Source organism: Dryobates pubescens, chromosome 4 (assembly GCF_014839835.1).
Source record: "Dryobates pubescens isolate bDryPub1 chromosome 4, bDryPub1.pri, whole genome shotgun sequence".
NCBI classification, from domain to species: Eukaryota; Metazoa; Chordata; class Aves; order Piciformes; family Picidae; genus Dryobates; species Dryobates pubescens.
This window is the reverse complement of record NC_071615.1, coordinates 21,101,038-21,127,299: the sequence shown is the minus strand read 5'-3', so window position 1 is coordinate 21,127,299 and position 26,262 is coordinate 21,101,038. Positions and strand designations below refer to the sequence as shown.

At 45.0% G+C, this 26,262-nt stretch overlaps 1 protein-coding gene across 2 annotated transcripts in view; it reads left to right on the top strand.

Moving 5' to 3' along the window:
• Window positions 1–6,540: 6,540 nt before the first annotated feature.
• TMEM108 (transmembrane protein 108) overlaps window positions 6,541–26,262 on the top strand; it is a 112,397-nt gene continuing 92,675 nt past the window's right edge. For both annotated transcript variants that reach the window (XM_054160922.1, XM_054160924.1), the window contains exon 1: window positions 6,541–6,628. The gene's annotated coding sequence lies outside the window, so the exon portion shown is untranslated. The remainder of the gene's footprint in view (window positions 6,629–26,262) is intronic.

Sequence of the window (26,262 nt, the reverse complement as noted above, 5' to 3'; positions counted from 1 at the left end):
CCAAGAGAGCAGCCTCACTGGGGCACATTTTCAAAAGGACACTGAAAGAATTTGGTTCCAGATCTGTAAATGTGCTTGTTTGTTTGTACTGTACCTGCTGTTTCTAGCTGGAGCTGGGAACTCCGTTGAGCCTGTGTACTGTTTAGAAAGGCTGTGTTGGAAGCTTGAAGTCAATTTTTCCAAAGACAGGACAGTAAAAGAGGAGCTTGAGAAGTGACCTTGCTTGTCAGGAAAATGTGCTAGCTTGGTGATAGGCTCAGAAAAAGAAACCTGCCCTCCTACTTGAATGTCTCACACCGGATCAGCGTTGCTTGTGCACATTATCCAGACCTTTGAAGCTGATAGAGATATGACAGTCTGCAGTTCTCTTCAGTGCTAAGGAGTACTTGAAGGACAAAGAACTCAAGTATTTGTCCTTGTTTCTCCCACTTTACAACTTCCATCCATTTTACAAAGACAAATTGTACTTTATATCTAAACCAGTTCAATTTGGATTCTCTATGCACTGAAACCTGACATTTATTTTGCTTTGGAACTCTAGCTATCATCAGGTGCATGGATGAATAATGTCATGTGCTTTTACAAATCCCATGAGGACTTTGAAAATTTCTTATAACTGTAGTCATAACATCAAAATTAATTTTGTTCCAATGAGGAAGAGATTCCAGTTCCTCTCATTTGTTCTTTATAATTACCTATGAATGATAGTGTCTCAAAGGAGCCAAGCTTGCTGGCTTTTGACCAGGCACAAGCCATAACCTCTTTTTAAATTGTAGATCTGCAAAGAGAGTGAACCTTAGTGTCTTTTAACCTGCAAATAACTATTGCTGGCTAGGTAAAACCAAATGACTAAACTGCCTTAAAGTAGGTAACCTCAGGTATATTAGACACAGCCAGACAAGTGATTTCTCTGAAACAGGGGGTTCAAATGTGGTCAATGTGAACCCTAGGGTAATGTTCTCTCAGCAGTTGAGGTGTCCTCCTAATTGCACAAAGCAACCGTAGAAGGAAAAGCTTTTACAGTGCAAAATTACTTTAGAAGGTTGTCAGAGCTGATGGACATTGCCTTAAGCAAATCCCCTATCTATGGGGGGCATAGGGGTGCTTTTTAACTTCCAACTTTGTATAGGACAGCAGGAATTTCAAACAAACTGATGTGCCTTTTCTCTCTGGAACGAAGTTTAGTTTATAGCAAAAAGAAACCTCTTTTCCTGGAGCTAAGAACAGTTACTCCATTTCCAACACCACCTCTGCATCAGCTCTGCTCTGTTAGACATGGCTATGAAGCCCTCTGTTATCCACCCACAGTAACATTTCTGCTACTACAGATTTCACTGCTAGCACAGGTACAGCAAGTACATAAAACCTGGGAAAAGGACCTTTTAAATGGTTTGTGGCAAGCAAAACTTCCTCGGGGAGGATGTGCTTGATGCCACTGATGACTAGAAAACACTGGCTGCTGAAAAGCTGAACTGGGCACTTACAGCCAGGATGTTCACAGTCCTTATATGGGCACATAATGTAGGTGGATTTATTCTACATATGCAGACCCTCTGTTGCCAATCATTGGAACACTAATTCTCTCTCCTGCTCTATGGACTGTGGATGGTAGGCTGAACATGAGCTGGTGATGAGTGTCCCTACTTTGGGCATTACAAACTGGAGTATCCACAGCCTGGCAGCCATAACTGAGGATGCTGCTCTGAGAAATTGTCCTTTTATCTATTTGCTCATCAAGGCTGGAAATCTTGCACGTCCTGCTCAGTAATGGCTTGTTCCATTATTACAGCTTAATTAGCACATTTAGCCATATTATTTAATATTTGTACTATGATTTGGAAACATAACTGACTACAGATATTGTTAGTCGTTGATGTGGGACTTGGGGTCTGCCTTTCATTTTGGAACCATTGAGCGAAAGAAGAAAAGAGAAGGGAGCTTGCAACTGTTTCTGGATCTGCACTTCCTAGGCTCCATGTTTCTTGCATTAGCCACACAATGTCCCCAAAGATGGTCCTTTGCCTACAGGGTAAATACTGCCTCGGCAGTGGCCGATTCCCCTGGGCTCTATCCCTGCCGTGGTCAAAGCTGTAGCGTTGCCCTGAAGCACGCCAGCGCAGGAGCAAACAGCAGCGGTGAAAGCACCAGAGCCTCAAGAGCCTCGGCGCCTGGGGCAGGAGGGGCTGCAGGGAGCAGCCTGCAATAGCCACCTGTAACCTCACTTCAGCGCTTCATTCCCATCAGCTGCGCTTGCCGTGCCGCCTCCCGGTCTGGCCCCCGCATCACCGCGCCTCCTTCTTCGGCGCAATTAGCGCTAATTAAGGCAGCCCTTCTCTAACCGCCCCTCCTGCAGCCGCAGCGGCAGCTCCTCCCTCCTGTTCGCTGCCCGCGCCTCCGCGGCGGGGCTGCCGCTGCCTTCCCCCCCGCTGCTGCAGGCGTCGGGGCCCCATCCCGGGGAGGCCGGGCCGGCGGGAGCCCCGCCCGCGCCGCCGGGCAGCTCCGGCGGTCGGCGGTACCCGCCCGGCAGCAGCGAGCGAGCTCCGCAGCGCGGGCAGCTGCCGGCGGCCCCGCCGGGCAGGTAAGCGAGAGGTAGCGGGAGCGGCCGGCTCCGTCCTCCGGGGCAGCATCGTCTCGGGATAAGGGATGGGGGAGGATGGGGCTCCCTATTCCAGCTGCATTTGGTTTTCCTTCTGCTTCTTGTTCGATGCAATATGCTCCGAAGCGGCGGCTGGCGGAAGGTCTGCGCCGGCAGTGGAAAGACATCGCGGTGTGGTTGTCCGCCTGCATCTCGGCTATGTGTGAATAAGCAGTTTCGGGGGCAGGCACGTAGTAAAAATCGTGTGTGGATGGTGAATGGGTGCTGCGAGGGAAGGTGACGTTAATCGCTATCATTGCATGAAAATCATCGCATCTCTTGTTGAAGGCAGGATGTTTTATTTTGTAAAGCAGGACCTGGGAGGTGTTTGTTTCAGCAGCTGTTTGCTGAGATGCGTATTGCTCACACACAGTCAAAGGCATAGAACTACCCTGGCCGTAAGGAACTGGATGCCTGGGGCTTGTATGCAGCCTCCTTCGCACAGAGCTGGAAGCGGAAGCAGGTGAAGAAGCCTGTTGTAGTACCGTGGTAGGCAGCACCTGTCATCGAGGCACTGTGGAGATGGCCTTCATGGAGGAGGGGCCAGGTGGCTGCTTCACGGAAATATTTTAAAGCACAGATGAATACATGGGTTCTCTCAGACAGAACAGCTATGGAACAGTAATTGAGGAATAACTGACTTCTGCAGGATAAAATGGGAAGGAAACAGAGCCATGCTATGAATATATAGCCTTGCTTGTGCAGCTGAACTACAAAATATGTAACAGCGACAATCCCCCTCTCAACTGCAGAAAGCTGTCAGGTGTTCAAGGTCTATGGAGGGAGTCCCCTCTATGGAAAGGCTTCTGGGGAAAAAGCAAGAAGGATCAGTCCCTCTTTATCCTATGGACAATCTGGTGTTTAAAAATGGCCTTTTGCTTTCCTCAGGAGGTAAATTGGCAATGGCAGTGTGCTGCTGTTGAGTGAGGCTGGCATTTTACAGCTGCCTGTTGGGGGTCAGGGGCAAAGTAGTAGATTAAAGGACATGATTCACTAGCAAATGTTTTAAAAGCTATAATGTTCGCCTGATGCTTTGCAGCAGTACCTCTGCAAGCAGGTGCCACTCTTCAAATCTAACTGAAGTTCTGCCTGCTTGTGTTTGTAGACTGATTTTAACCAGGAATAGGTATGGTAACACCAACACCCCCTTTATCTGAAAATATTCTAATGGCTTTACTGAAAAACAATGATAATTAGACTCAAATCTGGACCTGCAGGCAATTGGCTGTTGGCCCAGAGTCACCTATTCTCCTCTAATTTATGTAGCAGATTTGCTGTAAGTCCTAATTGTAAAGTAATCTTTAATACAGATGCAGTGAAATTATGATGGGAAATTTCTCACCAGCTCTTCTGCTGGTGGTGACCATGCTAAGCAACTGTGTGAAGACCACCTGTTTTAGAAAAATAGTTGTTACTTGTGAGGATTTGGCAGCTGTGGAAACACCTTTAATCTTATTAGGACCGATGGAGTTTACCCTTGCAAACTGGTTGTCTTCAGATTAGTGCCAGATATGGAATAGTTTGAACTTCAGTCTTTCTGCTGGAGAGATTAAAGAGATAAGGCAATTACTGCAACGGTAGCGATGCATTTCTGTGACTGTATGCAGTGTCTGCAGTTCCAATAATGATGCAGAATTAAGTGGCACTCAAGTTTATTATTGAGAAAGTCTTTTATTTATGCTAATAAAACTGATGTGCCAATGGTATGCTAAAATAGCTGCACTAATGTGCATACGTTGAAGACATTTTATATATTGACACTGCCTTTAGAAAGTTGGGAAACACTGGGCAGTCTTTGCTGTCTGGCAACAGGAGGCAATATTCCTAAGTGCTTGTGCTGGAGCATCTGCTGTGGTGCTGCCTTCCCTTGGAGGTCTTGCCAGGGCTGAGTTTTGCCTTAGCAGATGGGCTGAATCAGCAGTTTGCATTTGCACAGCCTGTAGCTGCCCATAGCAAAGGTTTAGCTAAGCCAGATCTCTCCATGGGTGTGCAAGAGACCTCAGCTGCATCAACAAAGCCCAGCCTACTCATGCGTCTGTCTAGCTTATTACAGGTAAACAAACTCACCATGCAAAATTCTCGCATGTTTGGAAATAACACAAGTGCATGAGTACACAGAAATTTCAGATCAGCTCTTCATGTGGTGAGAGTTGAAAGAGTAGACCTAATGTCTGGAAGTAGAGCTGAAAGCAGTGCAGTAGCCTTTACATATTTCCAGTGTTCCTTTGTTCACCTTTATTTGTTATCCCCATGTAGACTGACAGTATAACCGTCATTGGGACTGGAGCTATCAAGAAGCGTGTTCACTCTGGCAGCCCCTTCTGCTCTCCTTTCTGAGTGAAGAGCTGAAGGTGTGTGGTGCAGATAGACGCTTGCAGACACTGGGGGTTCTGTTAGCTAACCTGCGCTTTCTCTAGGTCATGTCATGTCCGCCCTGCTGTAGGAGAATGCTGTGCAGTAATAGCAGTATTGCATCCAATAAAGGACTGGAAACAGCACCCAGCCAGGCCCTGGTCACAGCATGGGAGCATTCAGTTTAGAACAGTAGATTTAAGTGGGGGTCCTATTAATCTGTTTCTATCAGCATTTGAGCAGAGCCTGTGCATCACAATCTTAGTGATCAGACAAGGAAAAATAGGTTTAGATACCTTTTCACTCTTTCTCTTGCTGCTGTTGGCACATACCTCTTAGTTCTCTAATGCAGGCTACCTCCGCTCTGTCCCTGCAGCCACATAATGGACGTGCTTGCACACACAGAGTCTTTATCCTATAGGAACTTGATATGTGCCAACCAATCTTCCTGCTGAAGTGTAATCAGTTGTTCAGTGATGCTGTAGGAGTGGTATCCATCAGAGGTCTCTTTACCTGCAGCCAGGCATGTGCCCAAGCCTGTCCAAAATGTCCCTTTTCTTAATCTGCTGCCTCTTCCTGGCATGTTGAGTGACTTGCTCCATGGTTTGCTGAAATGCCTCTTGGACCATCATCCAAAGGACAGCATCCACTCACCTCTGTCTGGACCCTGTTTGCTTCATGTCATCTTGGTGCTACAGGTGCACCATTGTTATGAAGAGGCAGGTTTTGTCCTTATAAGAGAAGTCCTGAGCCATGAATTAAATATAGTCCTCATAGTGAGGAGTTCTGTTTGTCATTTTTTCCCCTAGCAGTGCCTGAGCTAGAACCTGTTGCTTTGTTTTCAGAGGTCCCTCTGGTTTGGATGGCCAAATTTAGATACCTGTGGAAGCGCTGCAGCTATAGATGCATTTGAGGAATCACAATGAAGTTCCCTGAGTAGTTCTAAAAAACAAAATATAAAAATCTCCCTGACTGAATTTTCCTACTGTCCAACTAATTCACTCTGCTCCTGCATGACTTTGAACCATGTTCAAAATCACTTTTGGGGAAGGTGTGGTTTTTTTTTGTTACCTTGGTTGCCTTAGCTACCTTAGTTGTAAATCTTGGCCACTATCAATCTCCAGTTCCTCAAATCAGTAGCATCCCTATTCCTGGGCTAGTGTTTAAACTGAAGTGAGCCCTTTCTACAAGAATCAACTTTTAACAAAGAAATGGACAATTTGGAGGTGGAAATCATGCCATTTTTCTTGTGGAGTGTTTGAATTTCATGACATTCTCAAATATATAAGGTGCACATGAACAGAATGTGCAGAGAAATTCTGAAGAGTCCTCTACTTGCATTCCCCCAAATCAATAACCTACAGAAACGTTGTGGTATGTAATCCATTAGACTGAAAGCTCTGGAGAGCAATAGGAGCCACATGGCACAGAGCCACATATATTTAAATTAAATGCCTTTTAGAATGGGATGAATAAACATCTTGGAATAACACAGCCACTTCTGGAAATTTACAGGTTGCACCAGCTGGCAGACTAAAAATAAGAAAAGAAGCTGAAGGGTTGCTATTAGCAGGAAGATCTGAAGCAATGGCCTGCATGGATATAGACACGTTTGAAGGCATCTGCTCTTGCCATTTCAAGGTAAGGCACACACAAGTTGTTCAGCTGGTTGGTTTCCTTCATGGATATAGACATGTTTGAAGGCATGTGGTTGTGCCATTTCAGGGTATGGCGCACACAGATTTTTCAGCTGGTTGGCTTCTCTGCAGTGCAGTGCTCTCCTGTGGTGCTGACCAAGATGGCAATGGAGGTGTTTTCCAAAGTTTATTAATATAGTGGCTCACTACTTGTAACTCTGCCTATGCTCATTCTATAACTGGACTTTGTTCAGACCTCAAAAGACCTCAGCTTTCAAAAGGCAATGACAAATGTGGACCTTCAGGGCCTGTGAAATTCCAGGTTCTGTGATGTGAAGGATCTGTTCAGATGGCTGTGCACGTTGTCTATTTTTAGCATGTGCTAATAGGAGACCTTGCTCACCTAAGGCATTTTTGTGTGCTTATTACTTGCTGTAGATTGCAGTAGGCTTGAAACCTGTGCTACTTACAGGCCTTAGCAAGGAGACAATGTGCACTGGATGCCAGAAAATATCTTCCAAGTGGAGGTGCGCTTAGGCCATTTTCTTTAGCTTGTCCTATAGCTGTTTCACATTCAGGGTTATGATGTGTGGTGTTGGTTTTTTTTTTACAGAGCCTGCTGCATTTTTTTATCCATTCCAATAACCATTAACTGTTTACTCCTCTAAGTTGAAGGTGGGGGAGAACTTAATGCCTTTTCTTGGCATGGATTGTCTGGTGATTGGACTCTTGCTTGTTCTGAGTGTTTCCTTTACCAAGCTGTTTTCAGGGAAGGTACAAACCCAGCTTTTCAAAAGGTTGTTTGGAGCTGGTAGAAACACTCAAAAGACATGCAGCAAACCAAAGTACAATTTCTCATTTCCAAGATGTAGTAGTTCTGCATGGCTGGGGGGTGACTATGTGGCACTTCATGTTCTGACAATTCAATCAACACAAGATTGCTACTGAGCAAATGCAGACCCATAGTACTAGCACTGTTCAGGAGCCCAGCTGTGCAGTTGTAAAGAGAGGCAGTTACAACTGGTCTTGGATGGGATATGCCTCAAGCCAGGGAAGGCTTTCAGCTGCAGCCAGTGTGACACTCCTTCATTTTCACCAGCCAGGGGTTAAATGGTGGGAGAGCCATCGGTGCTGGGGCAGTGCACTGTCCTTGCTTGGATTCTGCTTGGCCAGCACTGCTACCACTCTGACATTGTTACAGGCATGAGATGAGGTACACTTCTCTCTCATGTGTTATGGAAGAACTAAATCAAACAGATACTCTTCCTAAGGTGGGGAATATACCAGACTGTGGCACTGCATCCTATACCAGCGGGAGGTGCTCCTCTGTATGCTGAAGTAACAGGAATGAAAAGCGTGCGGTAGTTAGAAAATGCAAAGGTAAGTAAGAGCAAGTAGAAGGAAAACCACCTTCAAACTCTTGAGTGCTTAGAAGATTCCTGTGGTGTTCTGTAGCTGCTGTTGCAGAGGAATGTACACAGACCATAAACCCCTGTGAGATCTGGTCTAGATAGCAGATGCTTCTCTGCAGAGTTTTATTTCTCCTCCCAGATGTTTTTGTACCCCAGTGTCCACACACACAAGTACTTCAGTGGAGTCTGTATTGCCACCAGTTATTCCCAGCTTTATGTTAATGCTGGCCTGCTCTGTGCTTTCTTGGCTGGACACCTTTACACTTGTGTTTTATAGTTCCTAGTGTAATGGGTGAGAGTGGTACAACAGTTTTGTTTCATGTCTGTCAAAGGAGAATATAATTTCATGTTGACATCTTGCCTGCTTTAATTCTGTCCTCCAAATCCGAGCTTCAGAGTCTTTTCCTTGCACGGGAGGGAGCCCAGCCTTGGACAGGGCCCCTCTGGCTGTTGCGTGGCAAGTAATCCTTCCCAGTAGGATTTGCATTCTTGCAGCAACCATTCTGGGGGTAAAGCATGAATGCATGGAATCAAATTCTGCTTACACAGACATAGCTTGAGTCCAGCCAGTCAGAACATCAGGACAAACAGAACTGCACATAGATGGAGCCCATTCTGAAACAGCTGCTACTACTGGATAAGGAAAATGTTACAGGCTCAGAGCATCTGTGGTGTCTTAGCTGACTGGAGTTGGGGGGCATGCCCTTGCAGCAAAAATGTTGTTACAGCCACAGAGCTGCTTTGTTCTCATTTGCCAAGGGCTGTCATCCCTGCAGACTTCTTGTGAGGAAAGAGGAGCTTACAACCCAGCTACTTCTGTCTGTGGTCTCAGTCTCCATTTCAAACCTCATTGCTCGTTCAGTGCTGTGCACTCTCTGCTCCAAAGCACCTAAGATGCTCTGCTACAGCAACTCTTCTTAGTTGGGTGATGGCCTACAGTTGTGGGATAGAGTAAGTCACAGGAGGTAACTAAAGCCAGACCTTAAATCCTCAAACTTTGGATTTATGGGCGTTATTCTTGAGAGCCTTCTAGACTGGTCTATCCTTTTTTTGACTGAGAAATTATTGAAACATCAAAAACAGCTTCAGAGGCAAAGGAACAGGCTAGGTTTATATTCAACACAGGTATTCTGATATTAGCAGAAGCTGTGTGAGGTTCATTTAATTTATTTTCTTGCAATCTGAATTTTAAATGAAGGCTCTGAAAGCTGGGAAGTAATGTGCTAGAAATGTTCAAAACTGAATAAAAAATTCCCTTCAACTCATCAAGACATTCTGAAGCTCTTGTGTTTTTTTTTTTTTGTCAGAACAAACATTTTTATGCTCTGCAATATTGAAGCACTGATAATTTATAATTGAAACACTTAGTCTCAAACTTCAGGATAGCTGAATCAAAGCCAGTTCACTTTGTTAGGAATTCACAGTTCAGTGAAAGATATCCTTGTAGTTAAATAAAATAAACTCATTTTCCATATGACTTAGTCCTGGTTTAATTCTTTCTGGTGGACTCAATTTTTTCCTGTTACTCACTTTTACTGGTAGTGCTGAGGGACCCCAAGCATCAGTGAGGCTTTTGTTATGCTGAGGACCCACACCAGGGCCAGCATAAATTGCAGTGCACCTTTCTGCAAGGAGTGTGTGCTCTAAGAGGCAGGAAATATGCCATAGGTCCAGTCCTAGGAGCACAGGAGCCAGCAAGGCTTTCTTCATCATCAGGGTAAGCAGTGGCTTCAAGAACCTGCAGGCAGCCATTTCCAAATGCAACTTCCTATCCCTGAGGTGGTTGTGTTTCATGGTGGTGGAATGGGATCATCTCATCCCTGCAAGCAGGGATCTGAAGAATTGTCCATAATGTCACTTCAGCACTCCCTGCATGCTGTTTTCATTTGAGTATGAGCAGTTTGATTTAAATCACATTGGAAATGGGAGCAGCTTCTTGGCAGTGCAGGGGGAAACCTTTCCAATTGAGGGTGACGTGAAGCCTGCCTGTGTGCTGTGTAATTTGCCCTGACACTGGCTGGCATGGTAGCTTCTTACTAACTGCAGTGACACTTGCCCTGTCTGGCATAATTTAAAACACTTTTTCATAATACTTGCACTTGAACTGAAAGCAGCCAGGCTGTCTGTCCTGATTTCAGCCCTTTTAATCCCTTGTCCCTAATGATAACTTCTGTTCTACAGTTTCCCAGCACTGCCTTCAGCAAAAAGATGAGATAGCAGCTACCAAGCCAAGGTTTTTCCCCTGTTAGTACTCAAGAGAATCCTAGAAGCACTGAGCCTGAAGGAGTTAATTTCAGAAGTTAGCCCTCCTAAAGCAGGTGTTAAAACATAGAAGGAGCAAGAAAGGCAATTAACACTAAAGGGTGCTTGTGGTGCCTCCATTTGTTACTGCTGGCTTTAGACATTGGTCACAGGATGCTATACTTAAAACCCAGCATCAAGAAGCTAGCATCGAGTGCTTCACCATCACAATGAATGTTTTTTTCTAGTTTTGATGTGGGTTAATGAGTGGGAATTGTTCCAATTTTGGTTTAAATTTTCTTTTTTCAAGGAGAGTGTCTTGTTATGCAGCCATCTATTCAAGCAGTGAGTGAGGTGCTGCAGCTATTTGCTGATGACTGATGGAAAATGCAGTTGTTTTGGTAATGTTTTGCTCATGATGATGCCATTGCATATGTAAAATTCCCTTCACTTAGTCTGTCTCTGACAAGCTTGATTACTATTCCTTGTAGTAAGCAGTAATGTTTCTTTTGAGATGGTAGGAGCCTATTATGTGCAGTGTTGATGATAGAAGTCTTGTGGATGTAGTTAAATATAGTCAAGTACAGTGGGGAATTCACCAGTAACTGGAGGAAGTTTGGGAGTATGAGCTCCTCTTTGAGAGCTGGCATTAAAGTAAATGGTGTAAAATCAGACTGGAAAATCTGATATAAAGGTAAACTTGCTACAAGACCAATCCAAGAGGGTCTGTAAGTACTGGCAAAAAGAGAAGTGGGTACCTGGTGCTGCAGGGTATGTAGTGTATCCTCTGGCTCCTAGAGCAAATGTGATGGCATGGGGGAAGTTACACTTACTTACTCTTTGGGCATAGAACTGAGAATAGTAAATGGAGTATAGAAAGCTATAGAAATTCCAGGGGAGGCTTAGTTTTGAAGTTTAACTTCTCCCAAGAAAAAGGCCAAGCTTCCTGTGTAAGACATTGGGAGAGCTTATAGGGTCTCTGTGGTTTTCACAGATTGCTGCTCAGGGTAATTGTCCTGTGGAAGGTGTGGAGCTGCTGCACAGAGACACTTTAAGTGCCTTAGGATTTGTTGATGGCAGCTGTTATACATGAAGCTATTAGAACATCAAAGGATTAGGGGTTTATATCTAAGATTAGCAATAAATAATTGGCTACTTCCCAAAATATGTTTGGTTTTCGAGAACCGCAGGGCTCCCTGAGAATTAGCTTTGGATACTTACCTTCCAGCAGTGACCTTTCCTTAAAAGAAAAGGCAATTTTTCAAATATCAGCCACTAATAGTACAAACCCAGTCTAGTGCTTAACCTAATGGAGCAGCTGTTGCAGCTCAGTTCTGAGGCAGGAGCTGGGCAGAGAGAGATGGGGAAGGCCTTGAGAGAGTGGGAAGATCATTTTCACAAAGCAGCATATGCTCTGTTTAATATCCTGAAATCTGGCATGGATAGCTATCCATGGGGAGTATTCCAAGACTAGTTGAGGAAGTTTTATGTGAAGAGAGGATAACTTGCAGAAATGTTACAGGAAGGGTAGCTTTGAACACTCTTCCACAATTTGTTGTGTTGTGGGTTGGTTGGTTTGTTAATTTTTAGTGCCTATTTTCCTTTCCAGTTTATCCTCCTGTTGTACTGAATTGCCTTCATTTTCCCTGTCCGATACAGAAGACATTAGTGGGTTATGGCAAATACGCAGATCTGTTGCAGCAAAGACTTCATTTGCTGGTTTTGCTCAAGCTACCAGTGCTATTGCTCTGCAGCTGTGGCTTCCTGCCCTGCAGTGGATGAGTCTTAAGCTTTCCAAGTGCTTTGTGTGCATTGAAGCACCCAGTACCCTCTTGAGGCAGTACCTGACTGAGGCCAGGCAGTGCTCTGTGAGTAGTTAGTGCATTAATGCAGCTGTTTATGACTGGAAGTATGGTGCTGGGTGAAATCATAGAAGCTAGCCCCACTGTATACCATGGATCCTCCTCCCAAGCTCTTAATACTATGACAACTGGAATGGCAAAAATAGAAATTGGGAGTCTTGGCTCCTGGAAGAGTGATTTCATCGCTGGGCAGTGTTTCCTCCCTTAGGACTTTCTCCTCTGTGTTTGCTTTAACCAACTTCTTTCTGCCTTTGTTGTAGAGAAACTGGCCTGAAATCAGGTTTTAAGTGAAAGGTAATTGCAGTCATAAATCTCTTCCTCAGGGGCTTGGCACTGTATGTCTTTTTAAGTCATCTACACAAGGAATGGTGCTGAGCTGTTTCTTGCCCTGTAGTCAGTGTGTGAAAATTGCCAACAGTTAGGTGCCTTTTCCTCATAGAATGCCCTTACTGATGTGCAGGGCAAGGGAGTTGTCAGTTTGTTGAAAATCACCCAAAACATAGCCACCAGTTGTTGTTTATATTCTACCCCTGTTTCATGACCCTCTAATCTTGGTACAGATGTTAAACTTCAATATTCTTCAGAGAGCGGTCACAGCTCCACTCTTCAATCAGTGGACCTGGCATGTCAGGTCTCATGCCTGGGTTTGCTCCTGCAGGTAACCACCGCAGAAGTGGTGAAACATCATCCTCCAAGGAGGTTACAAACTGGTTTCTTGTCACCAGAGCTTAGTCTGTGCTGGACAGCTGGGTAGCCATGTAACTGGGAAAAGGTCAGAAGTAATCCACTACTTTGCAGTCTGGCACTGCAGACTTTCTAAATACAGTAACCACCTACAGAAGGGGGGGGGGTTTGTTGAGATCTCCCTCATGACACAGCCAATGTGGTGAGAAAAGCAGCTAACAGAAAGAAGCTTATCTTCTTACTTTGAGAAAGGTTGCCCATTTCTAAATAGCTGGCTGCTTTGCAACATCTCCATCATGCTAAACACCAAATTGGCCACAACTCCCGTGCAGTCAGGACCATGACCTGATAGTAGGCTGCTGTGCAGAGGGGCAGGGACTGTCAGGGAGGTGTAGGGTCCAGCTGTTTTTGCAGTAGGTCACTTCTGGCCAGTTCACTGTTTGGTGTGAAGAGGAGTATCAGAATCTGGTTTCAAAGCAATCTGTCCTGATCTGTTAAATGAGATGCTGGTAGTTTCAGCAGTGTGTTTTAGTTAGTAGTGGCAGTGTCTGTATGCTATCATTCAGTTCATATAAGAGCAGATGATGACAAAGAGCACAGATAACTTGATTCATTGTTGCGCCAAAGCAGGACTGCTCTCAGTGTCACAGTTTCCATTGCTGAGCCCAATATACTTTCCAGTGGCTGGAAAGACAGATTGCCCGTAATTTCCTCTTTCTCTCTGGGTTAGGTTCAGGCTTTCACATGGGTTTCAGTAAGATGCTTGTTCTTTGTTGCAGTAAGCAGTTCATCAATGTAGAATGCCAGCTGCTGAGTTGATCAAAACGAATCTGTGTATTTCATGTAATAATGGAGCAGTTGATAAGCCTGAATGGCTGGATGGTGAGAGTGGGAGGGAAGGTGTGTGACCCTTTGACTTCCAAGGGGCTGAGCCTGAACGTTGGCTGTGGAACTCTGAGATTGCCTCTTGCTGTAGGAGAGCACAGTCAGCTGAGCAGGTGAGTCTGTGTACAGGCCATTTGAACTGACCGAGCCTGTCAAGGGAAAAGATGCACTTTAGTAGGCTTCTGCCTCAAGCCAGGCTCCTGAACTCATGTTCTTGTTGCTTGCTCCACTTAACAACCATGCAGAGTCCTTCCAGGTGATTTCAGTGATTTGGTTTAGGGCTTGGCAGTCAAACCTAGGGCTTTGTGTTCTGGCTTCCTGTGGAAATTCCATGGTGAGTAGGTTGTCAGCTAGGAGAAGTTGTGGATTCAGTCCCTTCCTAGGGAATCAGCAGTGCTCTGTGACCAGAATTATTAAACTCCTTGTATTCTGGAGTGAGAGGCTGATCTCTGGTATGAGTCTCATTCCTTTTTCTAACTTAATATATGTGAGAAGATCAACAGTCCAGCCTAGTCATACAAATTCTGAATCCAGCTAAAACTTTCCCGGTCTCCTACCTTCTTTTCCATGTGCCACCAAACCGAAGTCCTCAGATAAACCTTTAACTATATTTAAGATTACTTTTATAATGTTTCTTGTACTTCCTCAAGTTACTCAGTCCTTTCCAGAAATAATTCCCAGAGTGAAAGCTCAAGTGAGCTCATTCTCCAAGAGGAAGGTGGGGTTTTTTTGTAGTCTTCTCTCTTAACAGAGCAAAGCATGAAGTATAGGCCTAGAGCATCTCTAGCTCCTATTGTCACCTAACCCTGCTAGCATAAGTGATTGCTGAAGTGTGTACAATGCCGTGCTGCTTCCTGCTTGATTAGCAGACCCATCCACTGAATGGCATTCTTCCTGTCTCTGTGGAACTGAAGCTGCTTGCCCAGCCTCCTCTGTTCTGTTCAGGTAATGACTGCAGGAATGAAGAGAAAAAGGTGGACAAAAGAGAAGGGGGCAACTAGTTTATGCTTGGTTTTGAAGAGTTGATATTAGTTCTTATTTTTCTTATGATAATATCTCTCTAGCTTCTTATAAACAAGGAATTTTGCTGACAAAAGCACTTCACTTGTGAACTAAGAATGGAAGTGAGAGGGAAAAGCAAAATAAATGGGACTGAGGGCTGTGCCTATGGCTTGGAAAACAGAACAAGGAGAGGAGGTGGGGACGGTTTGCAACTTCAGTGGCTTGATTGCTTTCCTTGGTTTAATTGATTGGCTCTGTCACACAGTCTCTTCTGCTCCTCGGTATGCCAATCTGAGATTATGCTGCCGGATTATTTGTAGGTTATTTGTAAAATGCTTTGGGAACTTTGAAGGAGAAGAGTTAGATACAGATAGAGAAGGGAATACAGCTGTGCATACCTGGTACAGAGCACAGTGTTGCTGCCACAATGGAAATGACTAGAAGAAACTCACTGGCAGCTGCTAAGCAATTCCTGTATGTTACTTTGGCTTGGCAGCAAACGTAGGGTGATTCTTAGTTGAGTGCATAATGAGTTCTGGAGGGAAGCTGGGGAGGAAGGGTCCTTTGAGGCTTTTTTAATTCCTGTTGTGCTCTTCCCCTGTCACCAGAGTCAGAATTCTTTCTCTTCTAGAACTCTAGCTATTTACTCAATGTTAAGACACTGGCATTTTAAAATGAAGGCTTTCCAACAACCAAGGATATTGTGGTGAGGGGAGATAAGAGGCTTTCTCAGGCATGGTCTTCCTTGAGGACAGTGTGCTGGGTAGATGGCTGGCTGGTCAGATTCAGGATGGTGCTTTGTAGAGCAGCACTTTTCTCAGCATTTGTTTCTTCTGCTTCTCATCAGTTGCATTTGCAAGTCACTCAAGTTGCAAATCATTTAATGACCCTGTCTTAAACTATTCAGGTTTTAGCAATCTGCTAAAAATAGCCCAAATCTGCTCTTCTCAGCCCTGTTGGATTAATTTCTTTTGCTCTCTATCTTCTGTACAATTTTTCAGTTAGTTTCTTTTTGTTTCTCTTTCCTCAGCTTCAGCTGTCCTTGTGGCAGAGGTGTTCAGATGGAATAGGGAGCAAGGAGGGAAATAGTTCCCTTAATGCAGTTTGGCTGCGCAAGTGAGAAGCCTTTCAGTATGTCAGCAGGGACGCAGGCAAGAGGTGACAGGTGGCATGAAGGGAGAGATAAGAGACCATGGCTTCTCTGCACTCAGCTGGAAGACCCAGGTTCATAGATCAAAACCCCACAGGCCTCTCAAGTACTTTGATTCATGTTTCTTCTTGATGTTGAGAATGGAACCACAACCTGTCCTGTGCTGTTAGGCCATGCGGCAAGGGAGAATTTCCAGTGCTGCAGCTAGAAGCTATTGGTCTCACTTAGGCAGTGTGGCTGCGTCAGTATTAATGAATGGCAGCATGACCTGAGCACAGACAGCTGTGTGAGACTCAGCCCTGCAGAACTAAACTTCCCTAGCTTCCACAAGATAGCCCTGTGTAAACTGCTGGCTTGGGGGCGGGGGTGTTTGCAGAGTGTGCCGGAGAACTGGTAAAACCAGGATGGTGACTCTCATCTAAAAGCATCAAGCATTGATTTCCAGTGGCCAGAGTGCAACAGGTTGGCTTTCTGAAGGATGTGGAAAGAATTGGAAAGTGGACTCTACAGTGACATTGAGCAGAGAGGCTTCCCAGTGAGACCTGTTATCTTTCCAAATGCTACTAGTGGTGTTTGGGTTGGCTCTACCTCTGTCAGGAGCTGAGGGATGCTGTGAACAAGTTTTACTTCCCAGTTTCTGCAGTTCACCTGAGCCTTGGGTGCTCAGGTGGCAGAATGAGCAGAACAGACTGCAGGTCTGCTGCCACAGAACTGCTCCAGCTTTTCAGGCCTCCCTGCGCAAGGGAAACAGGATTCTTGGGACTTCACTCTGTTAGGACCAGCCGTAAAGCAACACTTGAAAGATACCCTTGTATGTCAGGAGCACAAGAAATGGCCCTTGCCAGTGCCATTGTGGATGTGATCCTGGGGCCTGTTTGCAGCAGCACTGCAAGCAGACTTATACCATGGTTTGCTTTAATTAAAGTCTTTTTTAGGAATGAGTCACTTCTATACTAGAATGATTTTTATATTTCTTTTAAATCAGAGCCAGGCATTCCACACTGAAGTCTGCTGCCTCTGGAGTGCAACTTATTATTCCAAGAATGATCTGGGGTTGCTCCTCTCTAAATCCAAGCATCTGTGACGTGAATGTTACTGCAGTTTGTAATTGGCACTTGATAGTTGAAGTGGGTAATCAGTTAAGACACAAATGCAGCTTACCAGGAAACAATTGAGAATTTGGGCTAATAAGGCTGATTAGGCACTGTTATGCCAGTCTCACACTAAGATAATTTTCCTGAGTTGAAGCTGTACAAATAGTGCTCCAAGATAGTGGTCAGGCAGGTGCCCTTTACGCCTGTCTTTGAGTAGACACAGTCTAGATAGTAAGAAGCTTCTGTTAGTAAGATTAAATGCTCTTCAAGTCATAGGATTCTAGATATTGCTTCCCAGACATCTTTGCAACTTCCTTCATAAAGAAGCTTGAGCAGCAGTTCATAGCATTCCATAGCAGCCATGGTTTCAAATACTTTTGTTATCTAGGCCTATTTTAGATTAAAACAAAAGGAGAAGCATCTGGCCCAGTGGAACACCAACCTGGTGGCTTTTAGCATTCACTTGGAGTGCTTGTTTGCTGCTAGGGCAGGTGCTTGTGCTCTGGAGAGGAGGGAACAAGTGCAAGGCTGAGCACACTTTGTTCAGGCTCTGAATTCAGGGCTCAAGTACTGCAACCACATGGCCCACTTGAGCTCTTTGGGGGAAAGGTGAACAAATAAAGCTTTAAATTACCTTCCTGACTCCCAGCCACAAGGCTTCATGGGGACCAATTTAGTCTCTGGCACAAAAGATAACAGCCTTATTGCCTGGGGATCACAGGAAGGTGACTCAGAGCCTTCTGTGGAAGACCTCATTGCTGGCTATGGTTTCCTATGATGTTATTTGCAGTACAGGAAGACCACCACTCACTTGCCCCAAGGGCTCATTCTGGCCCCATTTCCCATAGTGTGGGGCTGGAGAGGGCCCAATGATGATGATACTGTTTTTAGGTGGTGCAGTGCTTCCTTGATATCAGGGAGTACTTCTGCTAAGCAGCTTGACTTGTCAATGTCTTGTGGTGGTCTGGGACTTGTAACCTGAATTGTTTGGATCTGTTAGATAGCTCTGCACTTACTGTGTTTACAAATTCACACACTCCCAGAGAGCCAGCTAGTCCCCCAAGAGCCTCTCTTTGGCACTTTGCTGGTGGTGTTGTTTGGCATGGCCTTGACACCTTCAGTGCCACAGGAGCAGCAGCTGGATGTTCAGTGGCCATGTGCTGGCTGGCTGGGCTGTTTGACACACACTGTGCACGCAGGGCTGCTCACAGGGTTTGTTAACAGGAGCCCTGCAGCTGGACTGAAGCTAGTGACCCTCAGGCTACACTCATATCTCTGCCATGCTTAAGCACAACCAACTATTCAGCTTATTTTGCGTTTATTTTTCCTCCCCAACATTCACTGAGAAAAAAACAAACTAAAAACCCCCACCAAAATGCAAGCCCAAACCCAAACAGAGCACCCTCCATTGCTGTTTGAAGGGAAGGAATGAAGGGATTTCCTCTAGGGAGGGAACTGCAAGTGAAACTTGCCACTTGTAGGCTCAATCTGGCAGGAGCCAGCTGTCCAGGCTGGGTCTTAGCTCAGGATGAGCCATGGCACAAGCTGGCACTGTTGGCTTGAGCAGGGGTAGCTGTTCTGGGGTTAGGGTACAGGGGAGGAAAAAGTTACTGCTTAGGGAGTACTGCTGGTGAAGCAATGGCTTTTGAAAGCCAGCTGCTGCTTTGGGGGCTTTTAGACCTGACCCTGCCAAACTTCTTTATCTATTATTTCTCTATTGGGTTATTTTGTCTCTCTCAGGCTGTCTTTTCCATAATTGTACTTTTTTCCCATATAATGAGGGTCATTTCACAGCCTTTCTTAGTTCAAAGTAAAGGGTGAAATCTCCTTTGCTTGTACTTTTTTTTTAAAGTACTTTGTAGAAGTGTGACAAAAGTTCTGAAAATTTTCATCCAAGTAGTACTGGCTCCCATCTGAGTTTTTGGTTTCATGTCAAGTAATTTCTGTGAAGGGATAACTCTGGTTAGAAGATAAGGTTCCTAATCTATCTCAGCTATGAGTTGGGAAAACTGAGTTGCTGCTTTCTGTCCCTTTTTGTGAGGTGCTAAGTGGGCCCCGACCTGTCCTCTTGTCAAGCTGTCTCTGCTGCCTGGTCTATACATTCAGTTTTCCACTACACAAGCTTTTGCTGTTCCCTCCACGCTTTTCTCTGTTTGTTTTTATCCATTTATGTATATGCTTATTCGCTTGTCATGCAAGATGGATCTGTCTGAAGTGCAGCTAAAGGTGTAATTCAGCTATGTCCTCACAGAGCATGTCTCTAAGGAGAGGAGCAGAAGAATCCTCCTGTGACAGCCACAGCCCAGCTGCACGTCTGAAACCCTGCTGCATCTCTGAACAACTCAGTTGTGCAATTAAATGATGAATTAGAGCTCAAATGTGCCTGTTTGTTTGGTTGCAATAAACACACATTGACCATGGTGCTGCTGCTGTTACCTGATGTAAACCACTAGGAAGTGTCACATTTCATGGTGGCTGTCACTTGTAACAGTGGTTTATGGTGGCCACAATTTGTATGGTTTGTCCTTGCTATCAATATAAAATGTGTATTCTGCTAGCAATTGTCCTGTCAAACATATACCACCATCCCTCCTCTCCATCCTTTCACACTCCACATCCACATTCATTTGGCTGAATTGGGCATTTCAGCTGGTTGGGTGTTTTAAAAGGCATCCCTAATAGGATAAAGATGTAAGATAAAATTAGAACATTTCTCTTCTCTCTCCTCAGCCAAGAGCACGTGGCACAGAACTTTTTGGGAAGGAAATGTCAAATCTCAATTTGACATACCAGGAAAAACTAACCTGGCTCACACCAAAGACTGTGGAGGCTGTTTTGTAAGGCTGGAGAATGAGCTCAGCTTGGGTAATTAACTGAAGACAAATAACTTAAATCTGGGCCTTTGCCTTGTTCTCTCACAGTGTTAGAATAGCCTCTTCCAGTATGGACAGCCAAAGGTTTCTACATGAAGAAGGTTTGGTAAAGCCAAGCTGGCAAGAGGTAATAGCTTAGGGGGTTGGAGATGATTTTGGCATCTTTTACATCCTAGTTCTAGCAAAGTGGGAAATAGTGAGAGTAGTGTTCCTTTGGAAAAAAAAAACCTGTTTTATTTGCAGCCTGGCAGGAATGGAGAGATCTCTAAGACTGTTAAACAAAAAACCAAGGGAAATGGTTTGGATTGGGTGGTTGTATCAAGAAAAGCTTGTCCTGAATGCTGGGCTATGCAATGCTCTACATTAAAAATGCTTCTGTTATTCGAAATATGGCTTAGCTGGTTGGTTTTGAGGAAATCCTTACAAGACTAAACTTGTTTAGGCATCTCAGTGGAAGGTGTGTTGCCCCTGATGTTATTTGGATGTTTTCTGGTAGGAAGCCTGACTTGCTTAGGAAAAATTAATTGTCAAGCATGCTCATGGCTAGAGTTTGTCCTAGAAACCTACTGAATTCACAGTCAGAGTTTAGTCTTGGGCAGGATGAGAAATGGAGCAGTCTAGAAAAATCTTTCTGGCTAGATGGATGAGCAGTTTCTCCAGGAGAAAGCTGGCTGATATTTCCCTTTAAGAGTAGTTAATATTTCTCAAGGTCTTTTCCTCAACCTTTCCAGTGAGCAATGACCCTTCAGCATCTCCGTTTCATGTCAGCATGGCAGAGGCGGTGCCTTTCAAAATGAAGCATTCCTATCCTTCACTGCTGCAAATCCCTGCCTGCATGCATGAGGCAATCTACATGTTTATAGTCATGTTGGACATGCTGCACCTTGATCTGCTTAATCCACAGGGCAGGCCTTGCACAGTTCAGCTGGGCACTTCCAGCTGTCAAATGCATTCTAGATCTGAGCTAGTCCTGATCAGGGCAGCCCAAACTTCAGACAGTTGACTCTTTCTTCACCCCCCCCATCCCCCAATGTGTACAACTCTCCAAGCAGGAGAGAGAGAGAAAAAAGGGGGGCAAAAAGGAAAGCAGAGTAGCCCTTGTTGAGGTCATCTGTTGTGATAGCCTTTGATGTCAATGCAAGGCTGATAACCATGAGGCTTCTGAGGCCCTTGAGTGCAGGGTTTGCCCTGTTGCGCTTGCTGCATGCTGTCCTCTTGCTTGTCCTCTCCACGGGCTGTGCAGTTCAGGAATTGGATCATGTCCTCCCTTGTAGGCTGCTATGCTGTGGGGTCACTTGAAGAGCTGAAGATAAAAGCCAGGAGGAAAGTAGACTGATAAATGCTCTCACCTGTTTTGCCTGAGGAAAAGCAAGTTGTTTACTGACCTTTTCTTGCTCTAATGATCTCTGTGTTCCTCCTCTTATTCCAGGAAGCTCTATTTATCTGCTGATACTCATGACAAGGGAGCATTATCCTGGACACTTGGATGACAAATAATTGTTTATTTACCACCTAAACAGCTGCAGTGTTGTAGTGCAGCCTTTGAGGATGAGAAGAACACATGATGGACACTAATTGGGAGGCTTAGACAACTGAGCAGTACCTGCCTTGAATTCTAACCTTGTGCTGTGCTCCACACAAGATCTGTAAGATCAAGAGAGAAAAACCTCACTGAAAGCAGAGTTTCAGAGACTGCAGAACATTCTGTTGGCAGTCCTTGCAGTGCCTCACTGAGTGGCCACAGCCAGGGGTGGGTGGTGGATGTGAATCTCGGCTGCATCTGCCTGAAATGGAGGGAGAAGTTTTGGTTTGCTGTATTCTAAGTTGTGTGGTGTTAGTTCTTCATACATTGCAAACCTTTGTGAAGCTGGGAGCTCAGAAGCCTCGAGCCCTGAACAGGCACTTTTCTTCATATCTGAGGAGACATTGAGCTATGCTGTGGAGTTTGATAGGCAAAACAAAAAGCAAACACTGAAAGCAGAGGCATTGAAAACCATTCTCATCATGAGGCCTAACAAGGGATCACCTTGGCTGCTAGCTTAGTGACAATGTTTGTCCAGTGATTACTATTTCTCTAAAGCAACATGGTGCATCAGGGTGAGAAACCAAGTACTGATGTTAGTGGGACACTGATGACAACAGCCATTATCACATGAGGGGAGGTGGTGAGGAGGCAATAGCCTGATGGGGAATTATTTTGTCATCCTCCTAAAATGGCAGTGTCTGAGGTGGCAACTGGAGGAAAAGCCACTTGTGTGATACAAGATGCATCTTTGTTGGAAGAACTAATGCAGTGACATCTGCTGTGCTACCCAACAGCCGGGCTGCTCTCAGGGACAATGTGGTGGCTTGCAGCAGAGAGAGGCTTGCTGCATCTGGGTCACTCTTGACAGTTTCTCCAGTAGACACCAGTTCATTGACAAGATGCTGTGTTTTCTCTGTGTGCCCTTGAAAGGAGTTGTTGCCTCTGCCTGCCTTTTTCTTGGAAGACTTAGTCTGTGATGAAACAAATCTAGATTACTGTCCTGTGCCAAGAATCTGTTTAATGTTTCCTAATACGAGTAGAGACCTTGTAGGCCTTTTTCTGTAACCTGTTGCAAGTCTTGTCTATGCCTTAAAGAGCACACTCTTCAGTGTGCCGCTGGCCCAGCTTTGACACTCTTTCACATGTGATGCTGGTTTGTGTCTAAAGGCAGGGAAACCTTTTTGTCTCAGCCCCTCACAGATACTTTCAGTACAGACACCCACTTGGTATGAGGAGAGATGTAAGAGCTGGTTTTTGGGTTTCTTGCCCTTGGACATAGAAGGTCAAAGAGAGAACTGGCGTCAGATCGGTGTGATGCCTGTGTGGCTTTTCAGATGCGAGGTGATGGTGCAGGAGATGTCAAAGGCAAAGTGCAAAGCAGTGCAGGAAGTTGTTACCAGTTTTAGAAAAGACCATGGAGGAAATTCGTGTTCACAGAAAACCTTTGCTCTGAGTAGTGCTTAAGGCATTTTGATACCAGGGCTCATACTTAGTTGGATGTAGTGACTTCTATGCTGATACAGGTTGCCCGTGTGGGCAGGCTTTTACTATGGAGTATTCCTTCACAGGACTGTTTTGGGCATGCATTATACTAATCTTGACATGCGGGGGAAATGGGATTCTTAAGTAATGTGTGCATGACAGATTTGCTAAGCCAGGTATCTGAAATGCAGGTCTTGCTTTCATGGAAATGCCAGGATTAGAGGCTCCTGTGTTCCAGTACAAGAAAGACCTTCATTGTTGCATGTCTCATTTCTGTATGAGATGTTGACCTAAAGCCTCACTTCTGTTTTGTCTTGTATATTGTGGCAGCAGAGTACCAAAGGCTTCCTCTCACCAACTGTCATGGCTTACTTAAGAGTTCTCAACACCCAATCACAGCCCTCCTGGTGCCTTGGACTTCAAACCATGATTGACATTAAGAGCTGGTTTTGAAAGTTAGAACCCAAGCTTTATTTCTGACAAGGGGAGCCTGTGGGGTGGATGCTGCCCTCATTACAATGATTTCCTGCAGTCCAGCAGCCCTGCTGCAGTGACAGCTCTGACAGCTTTGTTTCAGCACACACACTCTCAGCAATGTTCTGGCTGCAGCAGGCTTGCTCTGCTGCTGTGAATGTAGAACCCTGTTTTGCTGCTGGGAGAAGGAAAGAGACATCTGCAGAGAAAGTAAACAACCCATTTTAGACAGTTGCCCTTGTTCAGGGAACATAAATGAAATGGGAGTTTGCCTGCTGAAAATACAAAGCAATGCTGTACAGTGGTACTGAATCCCTAGCCATTGCAGGGGGCTCATTACATGCTTGAGCAGGCAGCCTTTTCAGTTAGCACAATCAGCATTACTTCTGTCCCACATGCCTGCCTGCTTCTTATTTAGTACACACTGAGTAGTTAGGAGAGATACAGCCAAAAAGTTTTGGAGGATGTTAAATGGCAGAGGATTCTGAATGTATCCTTGTAAAATATAGTCTTCTGCTTCAGATTGTCACTGGAGAATCCCCTCTGGGAAAGGAGTGCTCTAGAAATAGCTATTCCAGGAGAAGTGCCATTACATTTTAATCTCCAATTACAAAGCCATAGACTCGTGTAAGCAGTGGTTGAAAGGGGTCTCTATGGGTCACCTAGTCTAGCTTCTAGCTCAGAGAGAGCTGCTGCCACCAGCAGGGCAGGTGAATTGCAGCTTTGCTGAGTCTTGCAAACCTCCCGAGGTAGAGATTCTGCAACCTCCCTGAGCAAGGCTGCCCTCCAGCATGGCTGTTCTGCTCTTGTGCAGGAGGTTCAGCAGGTAGTCAGTCAGTGTTTCACGAGGAATTAATCTCTTTAACTGTAAGACCTACACCTATAAGTCAAAGCACTCTCTGTAAGGAGGTGTGCTGAATGAAATGGCAAGGGGAAGTTCCACTTTGGTTTCCTCTAATCATGTTAAAACTCCACAGCGGACTTTGAAAATCAATTATACAGACATGACTGCATGCCAGAGCAGCTCCTCTGGAAACAGCAGAATTTATTCTCATTTTGCTGATCTTGTCATGAGGAATCTGAAGCAGCAATCTGAACAAACTGGGGCTTAGGCAATGTTTTATCAGCAACCCAGTTATGGATTTGTGGTTAACAGGCTATTGACTGTGTATTTTCATGCAGTTGGCAGCTCAGGCCTTTAATCTGCTACTAAACCCTTTTCACTGGCAGCTTCGAAACATGCAAACTACCAAGGGGCTGTGTGTAGTACTCCACTGAGGTGGGCAGGTTCTGGAGTAATGTAGTTACTGGTTTAAATAAAAGGGCAAGAACAGAGTCAGAAGTTGGTCAAGCTGGGCTGAGCTAGGTGTTTTAGTGGTTATATTAAAAAGTTGGAATGAATCTAACGGTCTGTGGGGCAAGGCAAGGCAATGTACGCAATGGCTTTGCTTTCCAAAGTCATTCCTGATTTCTGCTAGGAAAAAAGGCCAAGTACAGAGAAATGGCAGTGCTATATATCCAGAGGTAAGTGATGTGCTTCTGGATACACTAGGCTGCTGCACGTGGAAACTCCTCAAGGTTCTTTCTGATTTCCTCTGGAAGCTGGGTGTCTTCGGCAAGCAAATTTACCTGCGTCTTTTTGTTTCAAGAATGAGCAGGTTTAAGTTGCAGCTCTTAGCAGATTAAATGTGCCTGCAAAGTCACAATGTGTTAGAATAGTAGAGCAATGTTTCATGTCCAGCAGGCAGGAGCTTGCTCCCAGAGATGTGTGCCCCTGAGCAGCTCTTGTTTGTGCCCCAGGTCCCAGGTGAGTCTGCAGGACAGGTCCCTCACCCAGAGATGAACAGCTCTTCACTGAGCAGAGTTTGCAGGCTGCTGTGAGCACAAAGCACTTTGAAATGTGTTCTCACACTGCAGTAGCAGCAAGTTTCTGCCCTTCCAGGGCTGAATGATGACAAAGCTATGTGCAGAAATGGATGGAGGACAGATGAAGTGCTGCTGAAAAGCCACATTGTGACATGCAGTACGGAGAGAAAACATTTCCAGGGCTCTTATTTCTGCTGCCTTACATGAAATGATGAGTGGTGGCTTCTTTCTTCAGTCAAGTTGTTGGTTGGTTGGTTGGTTATCTTTGAGGCAGCTAGGTCTCCGAGGGTTGGCTTCTAATGAAAACAAGAGGGCAGCATTGCTGAACCCTCATTGCTAGCCAGAAACAGGGATGAATGAATTGCAGTTCATTCACAACTGAGAAATATGGAGTGGCATAGAACACAAATGTTTGGTTTATGAGGAAAATCTAGGTAGAAGACTTGTATTGTTACTGGGAGTAAGCAGTATCCCTGATTGTATTTGGAATCAGAGGTAGCTGAGGTTTCCAAAGCTGTGTTGGCATTGCTAGTGGTAGCCCTCTCCCACAATCCATGCCAGCTCTCTAGTAGTTGTATCCCTTTATTCTATTGAACAGTATTGTCTGAGAAGTCTGTCATTCCATCCCTTTCATAGATTAAACATTTTCTGTCTTTGTAAGAAATGAATCACTACCAATCACTGAAACTCCTCCAAACACATCATTCTTTTAGTGAAAGAGGTCTTGGATGACAACACTTGAAGTATGTTGGGTGTTTAAGAATCCTAACCTTCCCCAAAGGCAGGTCAGTATTATTCTCTTCATTTACAGCTAGTCAAACTGCAGCAAAGAGAGAAAGCAGCTTGTGAAAAGCAGAACAGCATCCCTGCCAGAGAGGAGCCTGTGACTTGAACGCACTGGAGCATATTTGGAGTGACTGTCGGTCATTGTTGAATGCTTTGTTTCCTCATCTTTTACCATTTGCAAGCTACTTTTGAGCTCTGCAAACAAGGCACACTAACTGCCTGCATTAAAGGTTTGTCATGGAGTACTGCTGTTGGTCCAGTCAATTCATGACCACCACTGGCTGAGCTCTGCTATCTAGACA